The sequence below is a fragment of the Haliaeetus albicilla genome, chromosome 19, assembly GCF_947461875.1.
Source record: "Haliaeetus albicilla chromosome 19, bHalAlb1.1, whole genome shotgun sequence".
Taxonomy (NCBI): domain Eukaryota; kingdom Metazoa; phylum Chordata; class Aves; order Accipitriformes; family Accipitridae; genus Haliaeetus; species Haliaeetus albicilla.
Window position 1 is genome coordinate 12,354,530 of NC_091501.1, and position 13,577 is coordinate 12,368,106.

Sequence of the window (13,577 nt, forward strand, 5' to 3'; positions counted from 1 at the left end):
CTTAATCTAATTACAAGCTGTGGGTCATTTGGCTGCTTTAGCCATCCACCTTTTCTCTATCTTTCTTGTTAAGTGAGTTCCCCTGTTAACTGTCTTGACCCAAATGATGAAAAAAAAAAAAGATAGAAAAGGGGACAATAATTTTCAATTCACCCAGAGTGTCATCAGCTGGTAATAAACCACCAGCAGAGGCAACAAATACAAAAGATTTGGATATATCTGCAGCAAGCTATGATCTTTCTTAAAAAGAAAGAAAAACAACACTTCCACGTAGCAGACAGGTTTCAGTTCTGCGTAATCAGCCTCCTGTGAGCTGTAGTGAAGGCCATCAGGTGCGTACTGGAAGTAGGACTGTGCCTACATCAAATGGTGAGTCCTATTTTGGTCCTTTTGTACTAGATAAAGTAAAAAATGTAGTTTTTCCTCCGTGCTCTTGGCATGGCACTAGAGAAGGGTTATGGCTAGTGCTTCATGCTGCTGTCTCTGGTTTCTTTGTGCATCCATAGGCAAGAGTGGCTTTCTCTATGCCAGGGTGGGAGTGTGAGCAAAGCCAGTGATCCTTGGAGAGTGCTGCAAGTGGTTGTGTGTCTGATACTGAAATTGGGGCTGAATTTTGGAAGGGGGTTGAGGCCTGTGCCAGTGATCCCCTCATGTGAGAAAGATGGATGGCAAAAAGCAGGCAGGAAGGACTGTGTCCAGTCTGAACTATTGGTGAACTGTGATCCTTAAGAAGGGGCTGGCTTGGGGTAGGAAAGTGCTTTTGGGGATTTTTTTTTTTTTTAATAGCTTAAAGCATGTAATTCTTGTGGTTTTTAACAGTAAAGTTGCTGTGGTTAAGCAGCTCCTTTGCAAAGCCTGTATTTCTTGCTGTGGAAGGTAGAAGTTAAAAGATACTGGAAGGAGATAAAAGTAGAAGTCTAGAGAGCCCGTAAGGACTCTAAGGCAGTGTGTAGGGGTTCAAGACTTCTTAAACATTACTGTGTGGGGCAGAATAGGGGTGTCTCAGGGAAAGGAGGCCCACAAAAGACCTGATCCTGGGAAGACATCCTAAAAACCTGTATTTGGGTACTACTCCCTCTCAGCTGGCTTAGAAGCATGTGATCCTGTTGCAACAGTGGTACCCATACCAAGTGGTGCAAGGTTTGAAATTTGACTCCTTTCATGTGTTTCCTTCCTTATTTCTCCTGAAGAGTCAGCCCTCCTCCCTGCAGCGTCACAAGGCTGGGCATTGATACTTTATCTCTGCGTAATGATGAGTTAAGGGTGCGAGAACAAGGACGCTGTACAAACAAGACAGAGCTTTTGTTAAATGAGTGACTGGTACGAGGAGGCTGAGACATCTGTCCCTAGTTGCTTATGTGGAGACAAATAAAGCAAGTCAGGAGTTCTTGTTGAATGAAAACACGTCCTCCTTTTGAGCTGCCCCCATGCTCCTTTACCTGGAGTGTGAAATGGGGCAGAGTTGCAATGTACTGTATCCTAGATGATCAAGCAATGAAATTAGACAGCTTTCACATAGGCTCTTCTCGTGTGGATGAGTGTGATGGCATGGTCCCCTGTTTGGGACATGATACCACAGGCAGGGATGGCCACGCTCTCTGATGTGGAGTCACTGGATTTGGGAAACGCTTGCACTGAGTAATGAAAAACTGTGATTTCTGTTTCAAAGTTCTGTCAGCCCAGGTTTAGTAGATCCACAAAGGTGGCCAAAAGGTTGCTGGATAATGAAAGCTGGACACCAAGCTTTCATTTAGACAGCTAAACAATCAACCAGTTTGCAGGAGTCCTTATGATGCCAGCTAAAATTAGAGAAATCCAGTTCCTCTGGATTTGGCCCTTACAGAGTATTCTGTCTAGTCCAGCAGCTACGAATGCAAGCCTGAAGCCTCAAATAACAAGAGGCTTAAACAAACCAGGAGTCTTCAGAGACCTGGGATTTTGATTAATGCAGGAGGATGGCTTTGCTTGGGATGCTTGGTGCTATAGCTGTCACCAGCTAACCACTGCATCTGTGGAGTATGAGCGCATGGCTGTGAGTCCTTTTTTTGAGCTGCCACAATGCATGTACAGCTTTTCAAAGTGGGACCGTTTCTGCTTTTGCTTTGCTTTTGCTTTGTCTTAAAGTTCAGTCCTGTAAACTGCTGCGGCTCAGGAGCTGATTCACAAGCAACTCGGGTTTCCCTGCGGCAGGACTGCCAGACAAGCTGGGGTGGGGGGGGTTGCGTTATGTGGGATTACTAGGGAGTTTAAATGATTCCCTTTTGGCAAACAGAGCCCGAAGTCAAGTCACAGGACATACCTGAAGGCTCATCAAAGTGACTTATGTCATCACGCTAGAGCTGGTGTCTTTCTAGTCACTTTGAAAGTGTTCCCCTTCTGAGAGTGGGGACTGCCGCCTTTTCTTCTCCTTATTGTGTCAAAGAGAGGAAACCTGGATCTGGTAGTCAGACATCAAGTTCATCTTGTAAGCATTGCTGCAGAGCCAGCATGTCTGCTAGAAAACAGCACCTACTAGTACACAGCACTTTCCCAAGGTGGGGATGTATCATTATTGCCCGCTTCTAAAGGGTAGAGAAATTAGGACTTGAAAAAGTACAGCCCAGTCACATAACAGCACTGGCTGAACTGGTGCTGGAGCTCAGCTCCTGTGTCCCGTTTCCGGATGTTTTGGCTTTCCATATGAGACAGCCTCTTTCCCTGCAAAGAGTCTGCTGGCTTCAGCCTGACCTCAGGCAAATCCCCTCTCTGCTTCCTTCTGTGTAAACGTGGCACAGGGATACAGATCACTACAGGGGCTGAGTGAGGCACCCATCTATCTTTTATAAGTCAGAGGCTTTATTCTTACTCAAAGCACACACACAAATATTTAACTTTCACTTCTATTGTTATTTTTAATTTTTGTAGGAAGAAAGAAGGATGAATATCACCACAAGCATGGGATTTTTTTTAATTTTTTTTTTTTTTTTAATTTTTTTACTTTTAAACTTGATCTCTGATTTTGCTGTAGGGAGCTGGCAGGTCCCAGGGCCTGTGAAACCTGGCTCTGGCAGCAGAGGGCATGCTGAGCTCCACAGCTCACTGAAGCTACCTGAAAAATTTCCACTGAAATTAGTTTTCAAGAGAAATTCTTTGCTTTTTATTACCCATTTATTTTTACAAGAAATAGCTACTTTCTTCTGAAAACTTTTGGAGGAGGTTAATCTAAATATTTGTTTCCAAAGCTTGCAGATTTGGGGCTGAGGGGAAGCACAGAGCTTTCTTAAAGCTACTTGGACACTTTCTACCTACAGTTTCTCTTGTATTTTTCAGAGCAGAAAAAAAAAATACAGAGCAGATCTAATTGCAAATCTGTGTGCTTTGTGGGTTTTGTGACTCTATCCCCAGGGGAGAACAGCCTGAAAGAGACAGTGGGACAGCATGAGGCTCACAAGTATGAGAATGATAATCCTCTTCATGGGAGCGCTCTGGCAGAGAGGGATGTCTGAGGAGAAACTGTATTATTGGCCATTATTTCCAAAGGAAATGCTGGAGGATGCCAAAGAAAACAGAGATATGAATGCAGGCCGTGCACTCGGAGGGGTAGGTGCAGAGACTCTTTCCACAGGGATCCCGGCCGATAAACAGCCAGCCGCACACAGGCGAGCACACATACAGCATCAGGCACCACGGAAAATCCAAGGTATTTCCACAATATTTGCTAGTTGGCAGCTTTAGAAGTACTTTGTAAACATCAGTTGATGAAGGTTAAAGCACACAGAGACTCATCATCTTGCAAGGTACAAGAGGAACACGGTTCCATTTCTATGGGCAGAAAGTGGAGAGATTAAAGGTCCTGCTCTCAATCAATACCTCTACTTTTAAGTGCACAGTTATTAGCTACTCTACTTTTCCAGGGGAGCTCACTCCCTGCAGCTCCTGACCCCTTCACTTGGCACGAAGGGAGCCAATTTTAGTATTTTTTGGCCTACGCGCCATGCCTAGGCACAGGCAGCATCAGCGGCAGCACCAGGCAGAGCAGCGATGACCAGACGTCTGCCCACCCAGTGGGTCAGACTTCCCTCGCGGAGCTGCACGTGTCAGCCTGCAGGTGAGGAGGCAGGTTTGTGCACAGCCACATGTGTGCAAGAGAAGGGACACACAGGGAACATTGGTCAATACCAACTGTGTTGCGAACTCTGCAAGGCAAAGGTTGTTTTTCTCCAATTTGACACAACGGCAAGCATTTTGGCTGTGTTCCATGAACAAAAGTAATAGTAAACCTCATCATGGATGCTGCAGGCAAAAGGAAAACTGAGTGTTCAGGGCCAGTCCCCCCTTTAGCCTCTGTGGAGGCTGTCAGCTAGTCCAGTTGTGCTTAGGGGTTTTTTCCTTTTAATATAGCCATCTGTTGTGCTCACTAGGGGTCCTGTTCAGAGCCAAATGGTTGTGTTGCCTTCAATTCATATTGGATAAATTCCAGAAAATAAATCGTGGATACTTTCCTGGTATCTCAGGCTCTTCCTGTGTATGGGACTGGTCCTGATGAAGATCTTTTTCTGAGGTGTTCCTACACTTCTGTGACAGGTCACTGCTCAGTGTAACAGAGGGCTCACTGACACTAACTGTTTGAATGAGAGCTCTCCAACCAAAAAGTAACTTCCAGGAGCTGAGAGCCAGTGCCTCTTCAGAAGTGGAAGCCGACGCAAATGGCAGGCACAGATCCTGTGTGCTTGTTGAGCACCGTTCATGTTCTCTAGTCTCGCGAAACTCCTGCTCTTCATTTGCTTTGTCTGCCTCCTCTGTCTCCTCTTACACCTGCAAGCAAACCTGGTGAGCTCTCCTGGGCAGAGATGTCACCATGGTGCAGCACTTAGGATCTTCATCCTTGAGCTAAGCGGTGCCAAAGTAGGACGCTATCACTCAAGGGATGAAAGTGCAGTTGGGTAAAACTGCCAGCAGAGCATCCCCAATTTACCAAGCTGAAAGGCTGGCCTCATATTCTCACTACAACCTCCCAAAATGAGGCCATGCAAGAGCAGGAGGCTAACAGCAAACCCGAACACGCTGTAGAGCTGAAGGGGTGGAAGTGGGCAGGGAAGCCAGGCAGTCCCCTGGCTGTGGCTGGCAGGGGGAGCAGGGAGAAGAGTGGGGGTGAGTCGCAAGGTACCAGAGCCCCATGAGAGCCAGGGCACCTCTCCTTGCCCTTGCCCTCTGGCTGACACGGCAGTCGGTTCTGCTTCCCGGCTGGCTGAGGCACTCGTAGCCTGGAGAGACCCGCTTGTCGCATCAAGCGTGCATGCCCTGCTCTCCATTTCTCCCTTTCCATGCTTCTTCTCATCTCTTATTCATCCTGCAGACGCCCTCTGCCCCGACTGCATCTTCTGTTCAGCTCCTCCTCCCTCCTTTCATCCTCTTCTTCTATTCTCTCCTTCTCCATTCTTTTCTGGCCCTGTGCCTTTCACCTTGTCTTTCTTTCATACTTCTTCCTGCTATTGAGCTCTTCTTGTTCATGCACCCCCTTCCTTGGGTTGCTGTCTCCTTTTTCTCCCCCACTCTTTTCCCCCTTTGACACTCTGCACTGCTGTATAGCGAGATTCTTGACTGCGTTCACTCTGACACCACTCACGGCTTCCTATGCTACAGGGCAACATAAATTATGTATCACTCAAATAACTGTCTTACCAAATCTGTATTAAACTCCCTCGTTAAGTGTATTTATGATACTGAATTGAAGGGATCCAGGAATTGACTGGCAGGCTGCAGGGCTGAGCTGGAATAGAAGATAATTTTACTTTTCCAGGTAGTTGAGATGAGGACAAGCCAGGAAGGGCAGTGACACTGGTGGAGGAGCCTCCATCCATAGCTCAGAAGCTCCATAGCCCGTAGGGGCTCAAGAACTGCTTGGCACCAGCAATTACAATGTGCTGATGCATGATCTCTGATTGTTGAACAGAAGCAATTGGGTGTGTATGTGTGATGGGGGGACAGCTCTTTGAATGTATGGAACTGGGAGTGCACTCAAAAGGATTAGTGGGAACAATTATTTCCAAAGCCAGGATATACAAGCTGGAGCCTATTCAAGTCACTAGTGTTTAGCACCCAGAGCAGTTTTATCCCAGTGTTTTGGGGAGAGAAAAAAAAAAAAAGCAAGGGAAGACTAAAAACAGCTTTACAAGGAAAAATTAAAAGTAGGTTAGCAGAGAAAATGAGTTTATAAAAAATGGAAGAGCAGCCGGGAGGCAGAACAGTAACTACTGCATTGTGCTTACAAAGCTAAACATGTTAAGATGAATAAATCCCCAAGCTGGATGGCTTATGGCCCAAAATATTAAGAAAAGCTGGGCCTGATCACAGGCTGCTGCCAGATCCAAAGAGCAAATGTGTTCATATAAATCATTTTAATACAAAACATTCCTAAAGCAAGGTCCTAAATTTGAACTTCTTCCAAGTCTAAGGGTGTTTGCATCCAGTGCTGAGGGGTCAGGTTGATCTCTAAAACTGAGAGAACATAGTAACAGCTGTACCGGATCAGACCAAAGGTCCAGCTCCCCTCTGACTGTGGTTTGTAGCAGATGTGTAGGGTAACAAAAAAAAAAAAAAAAAAATCTTAGAATGGGACAAGCATATAGCAGTGGTGCCTTATACTCTGTTCACCCAGTGACCTCCAACTCTATACAGAACCATCCCAGCCCTGCTCTGATATTGCTTTTCATGTGAGGAAGCCCAAAGTGAATTTGTCATTTGCTGTGTGGCTTAGGGCATCCTACTTGCTCTCCCCGGATCTTAGTTTCCGCAACTGTAAAATAATGAGACTGCTCATACAGGTGACGTGTAGAGAGAGAGATAGCTAAGGTCTACTGCAGAAATGCAATATGTGCTTGTGTTTTGTATATAATACAGATGGACTGAATTCATCATGCAGGTAAGTCACTGAAGCTGATGAAATTAGGTAGGCGATTTTCTTATTCCCAGGGGACTTTACATCTTGCAGTATTTCCCAGGTAAACCTCAATCTAAGGCACTGGAGTTCAGGTTCATCTGCAGATTTTGACATGTATGTGTCCCTGGTCACCCTCTGAAGGCTCAGGGCTCTCCACAGAAAGGAAGCTGTTAGAGTCCAGGTGGAAAGAGGGGAGAATGTGACTGAGGGTTTCAACAGGCAGAGCTGATGAAATCACATCCATAAACAGTGATACTCAGGGGGTTCTGTCACTCTATTATTTAGAAGGTCTTTCATCCACAAAGCATTTTTTCCAGTTTCATGTGTACTAACACTCACAATGTCTTTGTCCTGCGGGTCAGTGTCTGTCTCCTATTGCAGTGCTCACCAGCATCTCCAAACAGATGCTGATGATTGAGTCTTACCTGGGTGCATAGTATTCTCTTTCTTCAAAAACTGCCAGGCTTAGCTTCTTCCTCTGCCAGGAAATTGAGCCAATCTCTGGATCTAAAAAGGCTGAATCTGCTGATTTTGTTCAGAACTGGCACACTCTGAGTTGTGTCAGTTTGCAGCTGAGCATCTGGCCTCATGCCATCAGGAGAGGTAAAAAAAAAAAAGAAAAAAAAAAAAGGTGCTGTTGCTGATCTAAACTTTCATAAGCCCTTAATCCCAATTGCTTGTGGTGTTTTTGTTTTGTTTTTTTTCCTCAAAGCTGGCCAAACTCGGTATTGAATACAGAAACTAGTGAGGTAGGATCTGGGATTACAAGGGCAGATACTTGTAGTCAGCAATGGACTTCAGGGTAGGGAAGTCTGCAGAGCAGCATCTCAGGTCTGTGCTAGGCTGCTTGGGAATGTCACACTTAGAAACAACATCAGCTGTCACTGGAAAGATTTTAAACACATTAGGAGTGTTCTAACAAATGGCTATTGCATTTTAAGATGAGAAAATGCAAAGTGATGCATGGCTATGGCTGTTCAGATTCAATTAGTGTTAACGCCCTTCCATTAAGCTCTGGCTGGCGGGGCTGCCTCTTGCTTGGGAGCCTGCTGTGCCAAGGAAGGCTGCTCCAACCTCACCAGGGCTGGGGCGATGGGTAACCTGGAGAGGACGTGAGGTGCTGTGCTCGAAAGGAGCATGGCTGTGTTCTCAGCAGCGTGCGTGGGAGAACCTCTGAGCACCGCTGAGCACATCCATGGCATCTCTCTGTGCCTGGCTGAATAGTTGTCATGTTTGTTTGTTCTGGGTTTAGTATTGCTTTGTGTGGGGTGAATACATTAGCATTTCTGCTTGTGGTTTGGTTATTGTCTGACTGAGGCTATTGCTCCTGTTCTTGGATTGATTATGGCAAGTCATTTAGCTGCATTTGAGAGGGTTTTGCTGCTGCTGTGGCTAAAATGGACAAGAATGGGACTGTACGGGTAAAGGCACTTCTAGGATTTGGAGAGGTCTGAGCTTGGCTCTAAGCTGTTGTGTAATTTCTGTCTTGGATTCTTTGTAAAAATGGGGATAAAACTATTTTAATTCTCATGTTAAGAGCTTTCCAGCCCAAGAAAATGCCTTTTTTGTTTTGTTTTTTTTGTTGTTTGTTTGTTTTTTTAATGTGTACAGTAACTAGCACAATGGAGCTCTGCTCTCAGTTACAGCCTCTTATCCTAACTCTGTTAGAGATAAAAAAGTAGGACGTTCCTCAAAATTTAACTGAATTTTTAATAGGATTGATTGTTAGCTTGTGCAGAGCATTTACACTTGTAACTATTACCCATGTTCTAATAAGTGAGTCAGCTGAAGAGCCAAAAGGCATCACTGCAGATCAGTGAAGGATGGCAGAGTACAGAATGAGACTGGTGTCCTGCCCTTGAGTCTCTTGCTTTCACTACAAAACTTCACCTACCTGACAGCAGTTATGGATGGCTACCAACAACTAGAAGAACTCTATTTTTTCAGGACAAGATATGAGCATAGCTAATTTCTGAAGTACCCAATACAGGGCTTTTCTGTCTCCTACGCTTGCTACATCAACCCTTCAAACTGTATATTCAAGTTTCTTAATTGAGTATGGTTTTACTGGCTCAAATTTCATTTCTCCTTTGAGTGGCAAAGCATTGAGCAGTTTAGGCATGCATTGCTTCAAAAAGGGTCAGTATGAGGCAAGACTGAATCAAGAAGATACTTAAAACAAATTCTCACTAGAGAAGGCAGCTGGTTTCGACCTGTATCCTATGGGCTGTTGGAGATGTCCACTTCTTAGGCATCCTCAAAAGGCATCTAAGAAAAGTGAGCTCATACATGCAAGACAGCTCTTGAACATATAAGTTATATCTCTGAAATGGTCTGCCAATCTGGTGGGAAACATTTACAAGTTCAGAGTTTTAAAGCAGTGGGAAACACTCAGTGAAATGCTTTGGGTAGGCCTAGAGGTATTCCTGTCTAAGCAGCTAAGGTTAAGCTTTTGGCCCTCTGAAGCTTGTAAGCAGGTGAACTCTTTGCTCCTCATTTTCTGGAAAAAATTGTCACTGTAGTTCAAGTCAGGAAGGAGATACCTCAACTGCAGAAGCAGGGGATATGTCCCACAAGGAGGGGATGCTATTATTTCCTGATACAAGTGGCACCCAGCAACCTCATCACATCAAGGGTGCCCTGTTACAACAGGCACAAATAAACTTGCTTGGGAGCACACAGGCAGCCTGCAACAGAAGTAACCCAGAATGTGATCTAGTTTTCTGACAGATGCAGCATTACCTCCCTTCCTTCAGACTGCAGCTTGCTGAGTCCTTGCCCACTGTTGGAAACAAATAATCCCACCCTTTGGCTCTTCCTCTCCAATTTTCCTCTTTCATTGGCACATTGAGTGTCTTTTGTTTAGGGGGACACAGACATTGTTTTGGGGAGGATAGTGCAAAGGAAATGCTCACTCAGGCTTCTCTGCAGTCTCGCTGCTGTTAGCTGAAGTTACATGAATCTGAACCAACAGGAAAATCCAGATGGGGTCAGGGTGAGTTTTGTGCCAGAACCTGTTTTTTTTTGCCTATATGCGACAGAAACCTGAAGCAGCCAGAACATTGGGGTGGAATTGCCTCACATCAAAAGGCAAAAAAAAAAAGCCTCTAGTCTGTAAAACTGGAGTTATGAGAACAGTCTGTTAAGCTAAAAAAAGGGTAATTCTTTAATTGGAGAAATCATTGGGTGAGACACAATAACTTTTAAAACAAAGTGTCTTTGCATGGTGAGTCTATTCCTTCAGTCTTGGTTTCCCTCCCTGCAACTTCCACGGTCTACCTGGTGTGTATAAACCTGCTGCTCTCCTTGAAGTCCCCAGGAGAGCCTTCCCCCTGATGCTTGCCGAGTTACCCTCTTTCACCTGTGTAGCCCTGTGGCATGTGTTCTGGGTGCTCTTCTCCCTCTTCTAGAGCCTTCTGATGGCCCAGGGAACAACAGCTGGCACAGGGCTAATCTGCAGCCGTCCTCCCACACCATCCCCAAGTAGGGAAGTGTGTCCCAGCCATGCCCTTTTTACTGGAGTATGTAACTTACAGTCCCTATACAGTAAATTGGAAGCAATCAAGCTAAGCGGTTATGCCATCTGCTGCAATTAATGTTTGTGGAACTTTGTTCTGGAAGAAACTAGCCCTGTGCAAGACCCAGTTCCCCTACCCAAGCTTCTGTACCAGCCCACGTGGTGAGTCCCCTTGCAGAAAGGCAGCAGCAACACTGGGCTCTGTGGGATGTTCTCATCTCCCATGCAAGTCCCTGGAGGCAGGTGCTTCAGCAGACTGACTCTGACAGTGGGAGAGAGTGAAGGAGTGGGGGGCAGAAAAAAGATGGCAAGAGAGCAATTTTTTTTCTTTTTTTTTTTTTCTTCCTGGTGCAGATTTTTCCAAACCACGCAGACCCAATGTGATCTCAAACAATGTCACACAGAGGGTCCAAGCTCTGTAATTAAGTCCCTGCAGAGGCTCAGCTCTTGTAGGGAACCTGGCACTCCTGGGTAAGGTATTCTTACTCAAGAGCACTGAGGCCCAGGGACACAGCAGACTGGGTCACCAAGGGAGCCCTTCCTATGTTCAGAACAAAGGAAAGATCCAACACAACATCCTTACAAAACCCTGGGTACAGGAGGAAAATCTGAAAACAGCATATCTAGTGTTGCGTTGCTTTATATGGGTTTAATAACTTGAGGCATCTGAGTTGGGAAACTTTGACTTTATTGTTCCTATTAATAATTTAATTGAAAGCTGGGCCAAGGCCCTGCCTTAAGATGTACAGTAAAGCTCAGGGAGGAGGTTTAAGGTGGTTATAGAGTAGAAGGTTTTCCTTGGTAATCAGAAATATTAAGTTTGGCCTTCTCTTGTCTTCCTGGAGGAATTTCAAGGGTGGGGTCATCCTATTGTTTGGGTTTATAGCTTGCTATGTTGACAGAAGGATTCGTAGGATGGGGTTGATTTTCCTTTTTCTTTCCATCCTTCAGTGCAGCTTGAAAGTGCTCTAACAGCTAGCCATACTAAATTCAGGGCAGTGATATAGTGGGCTATAAAAATGGCCATTGGTATATCAGTATGTTAAACATAAATCATCAATTACTGTTGGGCAGCGATCAAAAGTGAAACAGCTGGTGGCCAGTAATATCTTCTCTTTCTGAAAAATGGTACTGGGACTTCCCTGTCCAACTTCCACTGAGTTCAATGGAAGTTAAACAATTAAAACACCTTTGGCCATCTCAGCGTAAGTTCACAATGTTAAATTAAATTATACTCCAACAGTGTGGCTCTGAAAGCATCTCCATTAAGATATTTTATAAGATCAAAGTGGCAGAATTGAAGTGCCAGGATCAGAATTTTTTCATAATAGTAGGTAACAGGCCTGTTCCACTTGGCAAACTGGATTGAGTAGTTGATGTTAAACTGAGATCACCAGGTCACTGGCACAACACAGGACCTAGGTGAGAAAATCAGCAACTTGCATTTCAACTAGGGGATGCTGGAGAGTAAGGCAAAGTCGCATGTTTTGGGAAAAGTCAATTAAAATGAGGACTATGAGGCACGCAGGAATTCCACAGAAAAGGAAAGGATCTCTGCTGCTTTTGCTTTTTATTTGTGAGTTGCTTGCCTTGTGTTGGTCTCTGAGGCTGACTGGAGAGTAGATGCAATGGAGAGGGCTATTGCCCCACTGCCGCCCATGGTAGTGGCCCTGCAGGGTTTTGTCTCCCTCTGGTAACCACGCCGGCTGTGGCATCACAGCTGCCTCCACTTTCGTGTCTTGCTGAGTTCAGAAGCTCCGCTTTGAAATCTCAAGTCCCACGTTACAGCACCCAGCTGTAACATCTACATCGGTATGTCTTCCTAAAATCTAGAATCTGCTCTGAGGATTTTCTGGGAGGAGGGTGGCAGGAGAAATAGCCAAACTAGATGAGATAACCAGCAGGTGGTGCTCAGTCGTAAATGCAGAGGGTTGCTCCATTGTTAAGGTGGTAGCAAGAATTCTTGCAGTGCAATGGGTTATCCTATGCCTCTGCCAATATACTAGCAATTTTTTCCAGTGGATTATGAATTTAGATATAACTATGACTAAAAGGGGTTATATGCTTTCTACATAGAGTCCTGGGTTAGGAGGTATTGCAAAAGTGCGTTGTATAATTTGAAAACTTCTCTGACCAGCTGCAGAGCAGGGATTGAAGTCTAAGGGCAAAGAGTTCAGAAAGCATAAATGTTTGGTCTTCAAAGATGCCTGATATAACTTATTTAAGATAGATTGCCGCAGGAATCCACACAGTAAAAGAAGTACGCAGCAACTGTAGTGCGCTCTCTTCCTCCTTTTCCCTCTATTAATCATCTATTTTAGAGTTAACTTTGTGCTTTTATGTTGTGTTAAAATAATACACAAGATCCTGGACTAAGCTGTGCCTGGAAGATAATAGTAATGTTTACAACAAAGCTCAGGAGGGCAGCTCTGTAAAAAGAGCTGCTTCAGAAGTGTCATGCATGTAAAACTGGCTCTTATCAAATTTGATTTTTTTTTTTAATGGCCACTGTAGCCCTAGACTGCATTCTTTTAAATATTGAATACTAACCACATGACACACATTCTTCAATAAAATTTCTTGCCAGGTAAAACTGTCTCTCCTGCTTTAACACTACGTACCCTTAATGTCAATAGTAGCCTCCTGAAGTCTTAAATTTCTCTTCCCTGCACCACAGGAAGGACACTGCAGTAGGACTTGGAGAAGTATTATGTTTTGGGCTCAGTTCCTCAAACAGCTGTTGCTGTGGCTCTTCAGCTTTATGTAAAAGCTATACTAAAGGTCAAATTAGATAGCATTTTAGAAATAAAACTGGCCTTGACCTAAATCCTGTGCACCCTCACTTACTGATAATACACAGAATGCAAGCAAGCATAGACTTCGTTCTCCTGTTTCAGTTTTTGAAACAGTGATTTAGAGCAATCATGCTCTGAAGGGAGTGCTCCTGTATAGCCTTAAATGGTGAAGGTCTACTTGTCTCAGTTCTGGCAGGAGAAGGAACACACACCATCACTTTCTATCCCAAGACATAGATGACAAAGGTTAGGGAACAGCATCTCAAAAACAGACTGTGTATGTGTCCCAGAGAATGGGGTTTGATGCTTCCAAAAGTGTTGAGGGCTTTCTAGATTATTGAATAGA

The 13,577-nt window shown here is 44.7% G+C and overlaps 1 protein-coding gene across 3 annotated transcripts in view; it reads right to left on the reverse strand.

Annotated features, from left to right (window-relative positions):
* The window catches only part of NINJ2 (ninjurin 2), a 48,939-nt gene that overhangs the window by 3,726 nt on the left and 31,636 nt on the right, over positions 1-13,577 (reverse strand). The window lies entirely within an intron of this gene.